The following is a 15743-nucleotide window of genomic DNA, read 5'->3' as shown; positions in this document are numbered from 1 at the left end:
TTAGGAATCGTCTGATTGGTGAATCATAAATTGGATAATGCGGGATCAGCCGCAAGCAATTATAAGCATGTGATCCTCTCAAAATTACTTTAGAAATAAACTTCACTTGTCATAAAAAATATTGTTAAAGTGTCCCTGTGTATCTTGGTATTGGAAGTAAAGTTTATTTAAACTAATTTCGAGAGGATTGTGTGCTTATGAATGACCATGGCTGGTTCTGCACATACCAATTAGATGAATCATAACCTACTATAAATAATAAGTCATCTTTGTCTTGAAGAATCCTCCCTTCCACCTCTACTCCTCCTCCCTTTTCTTAGATAGGGCGGCATGGCAGCTCAGTTGTTAGCATTGTTACCCCTCAGCAAGAAAGTCACTGTTTCAAGTCCTTACTCTGCGACATAAGTGAACCGGCTAAACCAAATTGGCACAGTAGATGAGCTCTTAGTCAGGCTCCTATTTATTCCTTTCACTCAGCAGTTTATCTCTCCATAGCAAACCCAATAATCTGGCATAGGCCCTAACTAAACCAGGGGAGTTCTCGAGACCTACTTGCAGTACTTAATTTGTGAATTGTGAGGTCCCGGAACAGATCGGGGTAACGGATCCGCCATGTTAAAAAAGCTGGGGGGTGGGGGCATTGGATGGCGAAGGGGTGTTGCGGACAAAGGAGGAAGTTGAAGAGCAGGGTTTTGTCACCGACGAAAGTGAAGAGGACCGAGGAGTCACAGAAGAAAGTGAACAGCGAACGGGGAAGGAGGGCGGTTGAAGAGGTGGATCAGTAAAATGAGGTGCGGATCCGGAACTAGTGTGTTCTGGCACAAATTAAGCCCTGCCTACTTGAGATCAAACTCCCCTCTTTGCCCTTCAAAATGAGAGGAGAGCCACAGGCTCTGAGGATCTTCTGAGCTTAGGGTTCTCTCCTGGGAAAGCATGCCAAACACGCCTTGTTATCAATCATCAGCTAAGAGTGAACTCTTGAATGAAGATTAATTGGTTAACTTTGAGGAGCTGTTTAGGCATTTTGCCACATCCACAAACATTTATCTCTGTGATTTTGACCGTTAATGGTGACGTCTGTTAAAAGAAGCAAAGTGTTCAGCAAAACAGATGACTCATTGTTATCAGCTATGCAAACTTTATATGATTTTATTGGCAAAAGGAACACAACCTGACTGTGGACATCAGACAGAGGAGTCTGAATGTGAAATATGATGTTATGAAAAGGTTCGATTATGGTAACACCATTTTACTATACAGCAGGATATTAATGTGTATCCTATTACATTTGCCATGCAAAACTGTGTAAAGCTAATCGCACGTTGGTAGCACAATCGCCTCACAGCAAGAAGGTCACTGGTTCGAGCCCCGGCTGGGTCAGTTGGTGTTTCTGTGTGGAGTTTGCATGGTCTCCCCATGTTTGCGTGGGTTTCCTCCGGGTGCTCCGGTTTCCCCCATAAGTCCAAAGACATGCACTATAGGTGAAATTTTCCGTAGTGTATGAGTGTGAATGAAAGTGAATGGATGTTTCCCAGTGATGGGTTGCAGCTGGAAGGGCATCCGCTGAGTAAAACATATGCTGGATAAGTTGGTGGTTCATTCCACTGTGGCGACCCCAGATTACTAAAGGAACTAAGCCGAAAAGAAAATGAATGAATAAATAATTGCTACAGAAAAGCTTGAACTAACTCCACAACAAATATAACAAATAACCATTGGGAAGGTTCTTACTGTAGTAAAAAAAGATTTGTTAATTTTTGTCTGTCATTGTGCTGTTTATCTACTACCTGAAGCCTACGGCTCTGACATGCACATGGGAACGATGGGCAGGGAGAACCAGCTTTAAAGGCACAGGCAACAAAACAGCTACAATGCCAAAACAGCTAAAAATTCTCAAATCTAAAACGGTATAATAAATAATCTGATGGGTGTTGAGAGCTGAAACTTTACAGACACATCTGGAGACCCAAAAGATTTATAATAAATCATGAAAAGGCTTAAAATATGTGCCCTTTAAGATTTGCAAAAGTACAGCACAAAGTTCAAACTCATCCCACAAAAGGAGAAAGCTGATCCAGATGTCACTGTGGAAATAGTTGCATTACCCCGCCCAAATGTCTATGAAAAGAAAAAAAAAAAATTTGAAGTATTTTAATAATGTCATAGAAATGCAAATGTTCTAAAACTGATTTTACATTTGTTTGCTGCTTTCTTCAACATTTAAATAATTGTAAACCCCTATCTATTTGTTTTTTACACATTACTGGCTGTCACGGTCACCAGCGTTTCAGCCAGTGCAGATTGCTGGTAAACACACAGATCGCATAGAACTACAAATCTGCCATTATATGGACTACAAGATCCAATCATGCACTGCACACACACAGCGGTTCCTAATCCTGGCTGATTGCTACTCACACAGCTAAAGCTGCTTAAAGACGACTCTGGATTTGCCTGTATACATCTGTTCGCCCCTGTTTTGACTGTTGCCTGCCTGACCATTCTCTGTTCAATAAATCTGCATTTGAATGCGTACTTCCTTTGTCCAGCGTCACTTCACATTCTACTGAAAAAAAAAAAATCACCACATATTTTATAAGAAACAATTTCAGTTTATATAATATTAGAGTCATCATTTTGCAATTTTGAAGCACTTCCTATCTTGTAAAAATAATGTGTGTAATTGTTAAATTTATAGATTTATAATTTTTTTTTGCTTACACCCAAAAAGTTGCAAATTAAATAAATGCTAATAAATGATCTGTGGGGTATTTGAGCTGGAATCTCACACACACATTGTAAAGACACCAGAGATATATTAATAAAATATATCAAAGTTGGCATCTTTTAAACCATTTAAGTAAAACTCACAGTCATCGATATGAAAAAAAAGGTGAGCAAAAACCTTTGCGGATATTATTTAATAAATCAGTACAAATAGTACACACATCAAACTGGTTGTGTTTAAGCAGTTTTGTGTAGTTTCAATAAATGAACACACCAGTAATACACTTTTTTTTTTTTATAAATATTTATTTTTTTAGAAAAGCTGGTAATTAACCTGAAGGCCTAAGCCCTGTTTGTGAAACCAGCCCTTTATGTTATGATTGGTACAGCTGCATGACATATCATTTTCAACTAAAAATAATGAACTTTTAAACGAATATATAAAAAAATGAAATACAGTAACACCATCTACCTTTAATAAAATCATGACTCATTTACGTATAATGTGCACTGAATATTGTAATGTCAAGCCAGTTGGATTGGTACCAGTTTTATTGTCATTCCCATGCTGACAACCGAGACAAATGTACTTTTCTGGAATGATTGACATCTTTTTAAATAATTACACTTTTCCCCCTTCTTTTTTCAGCTTAATTTAAGCTCTCCTGGGAACTTGGTATTGCTTCATCAAGATAATTGTTTGTGAAAATCTTTTTCTGCTTATTCAGACAATTTTTGTTATTACCTAATCCTCTTCAAACTCAACAGAAGATTATTCATTTCCTGAGTGGAATCAGTGATCAGTGTTGCACAATGTGTCACGACAGTATCTTTATTGAGACTGCTATAGGCCACAGTCGACGGCAGATGAGGTTTTAGCAACAACCGAAAGATGGCGCTTTTGTCTGAGTAACGGCGCTTTTTCTTTACAAAAAACCTACTTGATCAAGTTCAATAGCTGTGTTCCAACAGACAAAGACATTTATAGACAGAAATTACATGTATTTTCCATCATTTTTTTCATCATATTTTCAGTTTAGTTCAGTTCACTATTAGTACCCGTAGGTCGATTCTTTTTGCAGCCAAAGTTTGGCATTTGTTACAAACAGGAATGGGCAATGATACATTGAAATGTATTTTAAAATAAATAAAATACCAAATACCTCAATTTTTTTAAGTGTATCAAAATAAACTACAAAATTCAGCAGCCGCTATGTGTATCAAAATAAGACACTGTATTTTCACTCTACTAAACATGATATTCATGTTTCTCTGATTTTTGTATTGATTTTGTGCAAATTTCATACAGAAAGTCCTGTCTTGAGAATGATCTCTTTAATCACTGTAAAAATCCTTACATGGATATAATGAATAGCACTAAATCTTTTGATTGTGAAAACTGCCACCATCTCTTAAAATTGTTACATTTAAATTTTTTTGCAATTGAAACCTTCAATATTCAATGTGGCACAGTGTATGGGTGTATGTGTGTGAATGAGTGTGTGTGGATGTTTCCCAAAGATGGGTTGCGGCTGGAAGGGCATCTGCTGCGTAAAAACATGCTGGATAAGTTGGCGGTTCAATCCGCTGTGGCCACCCCAGATAAGGGACTAAGTCGACAATAAAATTAATAAATGAATGAATATTCGATGTAAAATCATGATTTCTGAAAACTACTAAAATCTCCAGTTTTAGTAAGGTCCATATATATATATATATATATATATATATAAATATATATATATATATATATTGCTATTGCATTCTTCAACACACAATATAAAACATAATAACCATCTGTTTAGCTGCCATAAAACCTGAGTGACCAGTCTTTAGACTGGAGTATTATGAAATATTTTGTTTCATACTGATTGAGTCAAAGTTTGTAATTAACTATAAAGAGCATCTGCAGATCAGCTACTGACATTTGAAACAGTGAAGTATTATAGGAATCACACCCGTAGGACTTATTTATGTTGCTTGTCTAAATTTCCTGTCTTATTTTGTCTTGCTCCCGAATATCCCTGCTATTTGTCTATTACTTTATTTATATGCAGTATTTTCATCCATACTCCAAGCATTGATAAACTTTATTCATATTCTTCAATTCCATAGTCTGATCCTAAGCCTTGGCAAAAAACCGAGAAAGCACCAACATACTTATTACTAAATATTTTACAGTATTTTAAAAATACAAAAATACAAGACACTAAAGTATTTTGATACAAAATATAAACCAATTTTCACTAACCCTATCAAATACAAAATACTGTTTTGTATTTAAAATATGTAGCCTAATTGAAATACATGTAGGCCTATCATAAATACTGCCCATCCCTGGTTTCAAACAATTAAATCACTCGCATATACTGTACACATACCTATACATATAAAAATAATGCACATATACAGTACATGTAAGAAGCACTTTCCATGTATAAATCCACGTGAATAGTCATATTGAGTATAGACCAGGGCTAATTGTCCCACCTTTTACTCACATCAAACATAGATCTATATTTAAATAATGCCAGTTTTTGTAAAAGCGTACCTTGACGTCTTCTGAATGAATTAAAACAATAAAGGTAAGTTCACACATACAACTAAAACATATTATAGTGTTTTATAAAGAACAAATCCTTGTATCTGTGATTGCACACAGTAAAAATGGAGGTGTGACAAAAGACGCTGCTGAGCTCCAAAAGAATGATGTCACCACCTGAACTTGAAGAACCTCGCTGCGCATGCGCAGTTCCCAGTCAGCGCTTATCTTTTGTGACAAGCACGTGTGAACATGTACGACAAATGTGTGCAAAAATACATAATATTGGAAATAAAATTGAAGCTTATTACAAAACAGCAGTGTTTCAGGTATTTTGGGTCAATTGTAAAAGTCATTCTTTCCTTGAGCTGCTCTGTCAAATATATCCTACCTATTTCCTAGATTTGTTCATTTGTGGTTTATTTTATAACGACAATAGAATCAAATTTGACTTTATTTTTATATGCAAGGTATACTTTACCTTGTGTGTGCATATTTGTGTGTTTTCAATTAAATATACATTCATTCCTAGTCTACATTCTATATTCTATAAATGCATTGTAATGAACAAATAGTTTACAAAAAAAATCAAAAAGAAATAAAGTTAAGGTATTTCTAGATTCTCAATTAGCTGAAATAAATCAATACTAATTTAATGTGATGCAAAAGCAGCTTATCGGTTTAAATCGTTTATGCAAAATAAAGAACAGGTGTGTAAAACATGTTCAGTTGCTGCCAGAAGATGGTGCTCTTTGATTGAGCAGAGCTCGAGACCTGCGCGTTTGTATGTGTGTGTGTGTTTGTGTGTGGATGAAGTCTGGATGGTTGTGCTTCGGAAACGGCAGCATCACCGCGCGCTCTGCCTCCGTTACCTCCACGCGAGCCGCAGCGATTCGCTCTTCCAGCAGCTGATGCTCGTTCCTCACTGAGTCAACAACCAGACAACAGCTATTTTCCTAAAATAACCTCACCAGGGCATGAACGTGGGATTCTTATTCAACTGAATTTCGGATATAAAGCGGGGGAGAGGAGAGCGTTTGTTCCCTGGTCATCATTTGGTGAGTCTACAATGTCATTCCATCGCACTCAGTGTTTGTTCGCGGGCTTTAATGGACTCGTCCAGGTTCGCTCAGATCTGTTTAAAGATGCTTGTTATTTTGGTTAAGATGGAGGAAAGTAACACATAACGCAATTACAACAATCCTGCCTCAGTGTGCTGAATAAAGAGAAATTAAAAGAGCCTGTGCTCAGTTTAACAATAGATTTTGGCATCAGCTCATTTGGAGAGACTGACCCAAATCTGAAATGGAAGGTGGGTGAGTTGAGTGAGTAGAAGAAAAATGAGTATGTGATAGTTTATTTCTTTGTTTGAAACATTAGAGCAAAGCTGCTCAATGACATGTCACGTAAACACAATTTTGCAAAAGTATTTACTTTCTCCTGAATAACTTGGTCTAAATTAGATGTTCACATACTGTACTTAAAGTAACTCAGAATTTAAGCAGAACATCCATCTTAAAAATCCTTTAAAATGCCACGAGGTCTGCTAGTACATGCCCACAAGCTCTGTTTGGTCTTCTTTCAGCAGTGTCAGGCTGAATTTCAAGATGTTCCTATAACTATTGCTTTAATATACAAAAATATACATTTATAATCAGGCACAGGATGTTTCTGTAGACCTGAGGTGCAGGTGTAAACCTCTTCACACTAATTAAAAGCCTCATTTAACCTTGGCGTCATGTTCAAGTGCTGCTTGAAGTGATGTTACGCTCTCAGTGTGCCCATATGTCAAGCCTATTGTTGTTTACAAAGACATTAATTGGCATTTCAGGTGTGCGTATTTTACAGAGCTGACAATGAGGTGACGAAGTTTTTCCATTTAGAGGGAATTCTGTATCGATCTGCAGAGCTGACTGGCAGATCTTTCCACAGGGTGTCTGTCAGATCGCATCTGTAAATAAGTCCATTGGATGAGCCGTAGATGATCAGGGACAAAGCTGGATCAAAGGCGTGTAAGAATGCTTCCTCTTGCAAATTTCACGTTTTCACGTGAAATGCACACTGCTTACAGCATACTAATGGGATGAAGGACGTTTAAACCTTCGAGATGCTGATAATCGAATCATCTCCGCTATCTTCTTGCTGTTTGTTTGAAAGCATACATGGAGAAAGAGATAACTGAAAGCTTTGGTTGTGTTTGCTCTTAGATTTGGCCGGATTGCTGTTAATTCTTCTCGTCTGCCTTTTCTCGGTTGTCTTCTGTGTCGTGGCAGCATGCTTGAAAAGCACCATGTGTTTGGTGATGAAATAGGGAGAATGTGTGAAGTGCTTTTCACAGATACGCACTTATTTTAACAGCCAGATTTCATGCCTTGCTTCCAGGCTTCTGTTATTGGAGGAACATCAACTTGTGGCCAGGTCATCAGGCTTGAATGCTGTTAAAATGATGAGAAACTCTCGATACAAGTATCATTTTAGTTAGTCAGATGATTCAGTCAGCTGAGCTGGCTTGGTGATAACTGCACTCTATGTTTGTAGTCACTGATCTGTCATGGGTTTCGCTGTGCTGATTACTAATTAGTTTAGCTGTCGAGGTCTCCAAAGGCTAATTGAGCATCTAGAAAGCCTGGCGTTTAAGAAGCTGTCATCATATTTGTTCTAGCAGGATATGAATTATTAATTTCTTCGTGGGATAGGCTGTGTTGTTAACCATGGAATATATCTTGGTTTACAATGAGTGATGGTTCAGTTTTAATTCGAAAGTCTTCTTTTTTTTCACTACATGACAGGTACGGGTTAAAAAAGGGTCGACACTTGTGTGATATGTAGAGATAATAAACATCATCTGGTGGTGGACAATGACAAGTTAAAAATAATTTTTAAAAAATGCTGTCACTTTGTTGACTCATTAGGCTTGGATAAGTGAGGAAATTGAAGCCCGAAGGTACAGGTTTAACATAACACATTCTGAAGGCGACCACGAATCTTAATAAGATGATGTTGTTGCCAGGCTTCTCCATTTATGAGACTGAAACTGATGCAAGTACAAGGCATTTATTAGCATCTGTTTAAGTTAACAAGTTTGATTGCAAAGGACTGCTGTAGTTCAGACAGCTAAATGTGCATTTTGAAATTTTTGATCAAAGTGATTTTTAAAATTATATATATTAATTGAAGGTAGCACGGTAGCGCAATGAGTAGCATGATCGCCTCACAGCAAGAAGCTTGCTGGTTTGAGCCTCGACTGAGTCAGTTGGCTTTTTTGTGGGGAGTTTGCATGTTCTCCCGTTTACATGTGCATTTCCTCCTGGTGCTCCGGTTTCCCTCACAAGTCCAAAGACATAGGGGTGAATTGGGTAAGCTAAATTGTGTGAATGAGTGTGTATGGATGTTTCCCAGTGATGGGTTGCAGATGGAAGGACACAAAACATATGCTGGATAAGTTGGTGGTTCATGTCGCTGTGGTGACCCCAGATTAACAAAGGAACTAAGCTAAAAAAGAAAATGAATGAATGAATAATAATTGAAGAACTTATTCAGCTGTGGATCTTCTACAGACAAAGTACTTGAGTTGGTTTTAAATCCCATAAGACACCTGGCATCATTATCATTATCTTATTAGGATATTTGGTTGCTTGCTAAATTGTGTTATGATGAACCTGTCCCTTCTGGCAGTAATGACCTTACTAATTTGAGCTTAATTAGTCAACAAAAGTGACAGTAATTGTTTTAAAGTTAATGATTACCCATGATGATGGTTGATTGGTTTGTATAGATGACTAGAAAAATAGGAGTAAACAGGGTCTAAAATATTTGAACTTGTCCACTTTTGACCACTTCAAGTGGTAGTTAATAACACACCGTCAAATTGGTTTCGCACAGCCAGAAAAGACCATGAAATACATCTACCCCATTTTTCTTCAACCCAGGTTCATGGAAAGAACCTAAGTATAGGTCTGCAAAACCATGCCAACTTTTTTGTACAATTGTTTTGCTGTACTTTTTAACTTAAAACAGATTTATACTTCTGCGTCAAGTGTACACGTATGGTCTGGCACAGACTTCACGCGGTTGCATAGCCTTTGCCGTGACGCTGACGCATACCTCTCAAAAAAGTAACTACATGTCACATTGACGCATAGCAAAAGTTCTGTGATTGGTCATTTTGGTAGCTGTGACGAGTGTCGGCGATGCTGAGAACCACAAACCCGTTTAAGCGAGTGTTTACAAGTGTGGAGTCCCGTGAAGGTGCTCCTGACAGAAACTTTTGTTTTGTGTTTACCTTATGCTTAAAGTTGTTGCAAGTCTTCTGGTTCTTCTCTGAATGGTCAAGTTTTAGCCACTTGTACATTAAGGCAGCGTTCAGAAAAAACAGAACACTCTTGATATAGAGGAACGTAACAAAACTTACTGCCAGCTAGCATTTCAGACGTGTTATTGCAGACACAAGCAGCACACAGAAGTATAAATGCATGGCTTAGCACAAGGCATGCACCGTGGGTCGCTCGATGCCCAAGTATAAACCAGGCCTTAAAAGACACTAAAAGACAATAACATACATCAGCTTTTATTATTTTTCTCACAAATCATGAGCACAGGGCAGATTGTTGATTAATACATTTTTATTTCTGTGTAGTTTTATTGGCATAATACCATATAAAGACCTTAAGACACAAACAATGAGCATAATATGCAAACAAATACATTAGGATTCTGGAATAATACAAGTGAATGTGAGTAATTGAATCATTCACTGAACTTTTTTTTTTCTTCAAAAAACTGATTCATTCAGAAAGTGGAGCATGATGAAATGAACACTAAAAATGTGTCTAAAATTGATACATTTGACTATTTGCTTATACCAGCTATAAATTGTTAACTGATCACTTACCGTATGATCGGATCACTGTAAAAGCATGTTAATTCCTGGTGGAAACAGGGGCTGTTTCTCAATATGCGATCTTGCATCTTTGTGTTCTCATATAACTTCATTATCAACCGCCAAAGTTCAGTTCCAAAACTCAAGACCGCAATAATGAAAGACATGTGAAAGTTCCCGGACGTGTTTTTGGTATCAAAGATGCGTCAATGCAGACTTGAGTGCAAAACTCACTTTATTGTCGCTTTTTTATCTCAGGATTTTTTGTAAATAAGACAGTAAAAACATTCACAATGAAAATCTTAATAAATGCATAAACGCATAAAGAGTGTTTATTTGATGAGATTCGTACTAAAATCTGTGTCATTTGCTTTGTACAAAGTAAATTTGTAAGGCTTTTGTACATGTAATATATATTCAACAAGAGGAAACATTAAACTGTTGTATAAATGCTTTAATGTTTAAATCATTTTCCTTTAAAAATGCATAAAGGTCATGTTCAGGAAGAATGCAGCATCTCATTGAATTATTGCATTGCATTCTTGGAATTGAGAAACAGCCAGAGTCTATTTACGAGTCAAAAGTAATCTTTATGAAGCAATTAGGGCTGTGATTGGCTTTAGAAATGAAAGTGCTGTTCACCGATGAGTGACGCGGGAAGAACAGCCGTGGTTACAATCTATATGCGCATAATATGCAGTTATTACATGTAATCCATAATAGACAAAGTGGAAAAAACTCACAACACAGGAACGCTCGTGTCTGGATCCACAAGTATCGCTTTAACAGCCAAGAGGAAAGGAAAGGTTACCTCAGGAACATGTCAGCTAGTCAAATGTCCAAAGTGAGAGAGAGGCAGAGATGGATTTTACAGCATTTCTATAGCAGTTGTGTGCTGTGCCTTCTTCAGTGTCAAGACTTTCCAGCAAACTCGCAAGCAGTTAAATTGTGCATAATTATCTACCTTTTAAGTAGTAGCAGCGCTTTATTTACTCGCTGTTGCCTCCTTCACCGTAGTATTCTGCTGTGACAAATCGCATAGGAGATAAATGACGTTAGCATGTAATAACAAGTTAGGATCTATTACTGAAACGATATCGAATTGTCCCTATCTGCATGGTGGTGCACCAAAGAAACCATTTATTTTGACACCCGTACTAGCTGAGTTTACATCATAACATGAAGCAAGAGTGGCTGACTGTAGTATTGGTTACCTAGCAACCAACACTAAGCAAGTCAAGCACGATGGAGACAGCTGATTAGTTGTGTGGGTTTAATGGCAAGTGAGTTTCCATCTCCCATTATTCTCAATAACCCTTAGTCCAAAAGCACCTCAAGTAAACATAAAAAGGGATTTATTATTAGATTAGTGCAATACTTCAAAATATGTGTTATCATGGGGTGATTGAAACGAAGCGATTGTAAGCTACAGTATTGTTTTATATTTAGTTATTAAAGATATTTAACTAGTCTATTTAATTAACATCCTCTTGTTTCTACACTCTCAGAAAAAGAGTGGAGCTCCTGGAGCTGTCTCTGGGTCAGTATCAAAAGGTTCATATTTGTAACTGAAGGATCCATTATGGTACCTCAAAGGTACTTTTTAAATACATACAAGTACTAATATGCACCTTTGAGGTACCATTGTGGACTCTTTGGATAACAATATCTATCTTTTCAAAAGGTACTGCCCCAGTGACAGCTCCTGTACTTTTATTTCTGAGTCTGTAGAGGTGTTTATTCATACAGGGTTGGTATTACTACATGATATTATAAATATTCCTGTTGCATTATTGCTTAGCATTTTTCATGCTTAAAGTATGAGGCTGCTTTGCTAAGGTTAAAATACAGCTTTTCCACTTGTTTGGTTCCATATTTTAGCTGTTTTTTTCTCCACACTTGATAGAACGGCTACTTTATATAGGCTTGTTTTCATGCTGTGAAGGGAAATAATTCTCTGACCAACTGATCCTCATTTGCTGAGTCAGTGGAGTCAGTGTGTGAGTGTGTGTGTATGTGTGAGCATGTCTTTCACTGCATTGATTTTCTTTTTTCGTTTGGAAAGGTGGAAGAAAAGGGTCTAAGAATCAAACTGCAAACAGGGAGAAGAGGGGGGTTAATCAAACGCGCCCATTATTTCTCTTCCATCAATGCCAAATCCTGCCAAATGCCCTGTCATATCATGTTCCTGAATATGCCTCAGCTGCTTTGCACACCTTGAGCGGAAAGTGTTCATCACCAAGCTGGCTATTTTTAGACTCGTATTTTTAGCTGCGTAGAAAATGAAATCAAATGCATGGTTGGGCTCCACCCAGCGATGTTTTTGATTGGCAGCTGGGTTCTGCTGAATGAAAAAGATGTCTAGATGTCTAGGGATAGGAGATGACAAGGCAACAATGAAGGCTTCTGTCATAGTTTAACAGTTGATAATTCTGCACGCTTTAATTTTAAAAATATGGGATTGAGATGTAGTCACATATTGTTCTTTTATGCTGGTGTGAAGCTTAACAAATCTTGTACAGCAGGGGTCACCAAACTTGTTCATGAAGGGCCGGTTTTCTGCAGATTTTAGCTCCAACCCTAATCAAACACACCTGAAGCTAATCAAGGTTTTACAAGATATACTTGAAAGACCCAGGCAGGTGTGATGAGGCAAGTTGGAGCTAAACCCTGCAGGGACACTGGCCCTCCTGGACCGAGATTGTTGACCCCTGTTGTACAGGATAATAGGAGGTAAAATGTTTTTACTCCATATTTTTAGAGATTTTTATGAGATCAAACAAATAATATATTTCGGTATTGTACAGTCATTTTATTCATAATGTGATGTGAAGATAAGATGCATCAAATTAAACTTACAAAAATGTTTTTATGTGCAGAAAGGATTAGTGTCTGAAATAAATTAACTATCAATAAATTGTTGTGAAAATGTCAAAATATGGGTGAAACAAAGTTCTAGTGTGTTTTATCGTATGTAACAGATAATCATGTAAAATGAAACTCCTAATATAGTCATGCTAAATTGTAATACATAATTAAAATAAATATATTTTTTTGCTGACATATTGGTAAAACCTAGGGGTTCAAAGCATAGTGGCAAAGTATAATGATTGATATTCGTATTTTGGGTAGGCCTGGTCAATATGTCCAAAATAATCATTATAATAAAAATATCTTGATAGCAATAATAATTATCATACATTAAAACATTCAGATGTTCATTAATTGTAATATAAATTATGTTTTTTAATTGTCAAAGCATGACAAACATATCAACCAGATAACTATTTTAAGTCTGAGATACAATATTTATAATAAATAAATGAATGATATTAAATCATAAAACAAGTTTTTGTTCCTTGACTTTGATCCAATGCAAAATATGAATTTAAACAAAAATAAAATGTATTATAATTTTTTATCAGAATTGTTTCATCTCTCAGACCTACTTTTTGGCTTCGTTGCGATTCTTATAGAGTATTTCAAATTATCAGAAGATTCTTGTTCATTATCCAATTCTGAATTTGCCTCACATAGGTGAGTGGGCTTGATAAACCACCTGTAGAAAATGCATTCTTTCATCTCTCTAACACTTTAACCGACACCTGGACCAGTTTTGCACATTTAACATAGGCACTTTCCTGCAATCACTCCATATATCTAAAACATGGATTTATAAAGTGTGCTTCTCACAGGTGAGTGGGCTTGATGTAGAAACATTTTTCTTTTTGTATACACCAGACTCTTTAAGGCAAGTAATTTCACTCAGCGACCATCATTGAAACACCTGTAAAGCAGTATGCTCAGGCATACTGTTTGAATGGGGAAACATCAAATTCTCCAAAGTTGCTTGCGATTAAATTTATATTAGGGATCACCAATAATAACTGTCTCTTTAGTTTCATTTCAAAACATTCGACTTTCACAAAATCTTCAGAAACTCACAACTGTCCTAAGACCCTCCCCCGGAGAATTGTCAGTCTATATTAATCAATGATTGGCTCCTGCACTAGAAGGTGGGCCATCATTCGCCATATTGACTGTTGCACTTGTTCCCATTCAAAACTATACGAGTGACATGTCTTTTGTATTCTATAGTCTTTGACTATTTAACTTCTTCCTCCAGCACTTAGTTTTCTGAGCACTAACAATTCCTTTGTATAATTAGCATTTCTTGTGTGTGATGCCTCTTTTTGTTGAATTGCTGAATGCCTTTTTAATTGTTAGTGGCTTTGAACAAAAGCGTCTGCTAAATGACTAAATGTAAATGTAAAAATACCTGACCAGAGATTATAGTATATGAGTTATTATTATTCAGTAAATGAGTTTTAATTGGTGACTTCTTCAGCATGTTTAAAAAATATACAGTATTTTTTGTTTTATATTAATAAGGACCCACTCTATATCATTGAAAAAAAAGAGTCTTGAAAACTGCTTCTGTTTTTGACCTGTAATATTTCTGCAGTTAGCAGATGCTTTTTCCCAAAGTGACTTACAAAAGAGGCGCAAAAGCATTTTGACAAGCAGCCAGCAATATTCCTATTATGCAGTGCCAGGTTTTGTTGACAGCTAAATTACAATAGGAAGCAAAATATAAAAAAATGCATGTAACATGCAAAGACTATTAGGGCTAATGTGTCACATCACATGATGTCTCTGATTTCCTGAGGTGTTATAAAGTCACGTGAAAGGTTTGCATTAGACAACCTGAGCTCTGCTTTCCTCCAGTAGAGGGTGCAGTGACTGATGGATTATAGTCACGCTTCACTGCATGTAATTATCAAGGATGAAACCATTTTCGAAGTGTTTGGCTTTTTCCTCCCCTTCAGATCCCCTTGTGCCGTCCCCATTCAAATACTAAAATGCTACTTGACAGAAGGGGCATTTTGCAACCGAGCCACCAAATGATGTGGCCAGCAATCAGTGGAAAGAAATGAGAGCAGGTTTATAGTTATAGTTATTTGTTCTTGTTTGGAATGGATCACAGTGGAAATGCTGGCCCAAAGAACAAAACTAAAATGTGCCATTTGTTTTTGATAATCATGCAAATTTAGTTCTGTGTTACAGTATCTATCTTTAAGTGATTGCACTGTGCACTCGTGTTTCTTTGTGTGTGTGTGCCACATAACTGAAGAAGAGGATCCAAAACTTTGCAAAACGTTAGACAGTAAGGACCTTAATTGTTATTGATTTGTTTTCGTTTAAATAAATGTATTATTTATGCATGTGTTGATGTTTTAAATTTCAGTATATTGATTTTAAATACATTGTAACTGCATTAATCTTTTTCATCTTTATGAACATGCTTGTCTTTTTCTGTGATATTTTAGTTTTAAATCTTTAATTTTTTCACAATTTTTTTCCATCAATTTATTATACACTAAGAAAAAAAGTCTCAGGACCTAAAAGATAAAAATTGTGGATCCTTTTATATTAAGTGGCCTTAACTACAATGTGCTTGAATAAAAAAAAAAATAATAATAAAAAATAAAATACAATGAACCTACTGTGTTTACAATGTATTGCAGAATTCTGATTTCTGGTGGGATATGGGTATGGTTATGGTCAGGTTTGGTGGTATAGGTGGCTTTAAGG

General features: G+C 36.5%; 1 protein-coding gene across 5 annotated transcripts in view; it reads left to right on the top strand.

The window, feature by feature from the left end:
* The first annotated feature begins 6081 nt into the window (after window positions 1-6081).
* Window positions 6082-15743, top strand: part of ctnnd2a (catenin (cadherin-associated protein), delta 2a) — a 640689-nt gene continuing 631027 nt past the window's right edge. For all 5 annotated transcript variants that reach the window (XM_087309485.1, XM_087309483.1, XM_087309489.1 and 2 more), the window contains exon 1: window positions 6082-6327. The gene's annotated coding sequence lies outside the window, so the exon portion shown is untranslated. The remainder of the gene's footprint in view (window positions 6328-15743) is intronic.

This window comes from Danio rerio, chromosome 24 (assembly GCF_052040795.2).
Source record: "Danio rerio strain M-AB ecotype USA chromosome 24, GRCz13ab, whole genome shotgun sequence".
NCBI lineage: Eukaryota > Metazoa > Chordata > Actinopteri > Cypriniformes > Danionidae > Danio > Danio rerio.
This window is presented reverse-complemented; position numbering and strand designations above follow the sequence as displayed.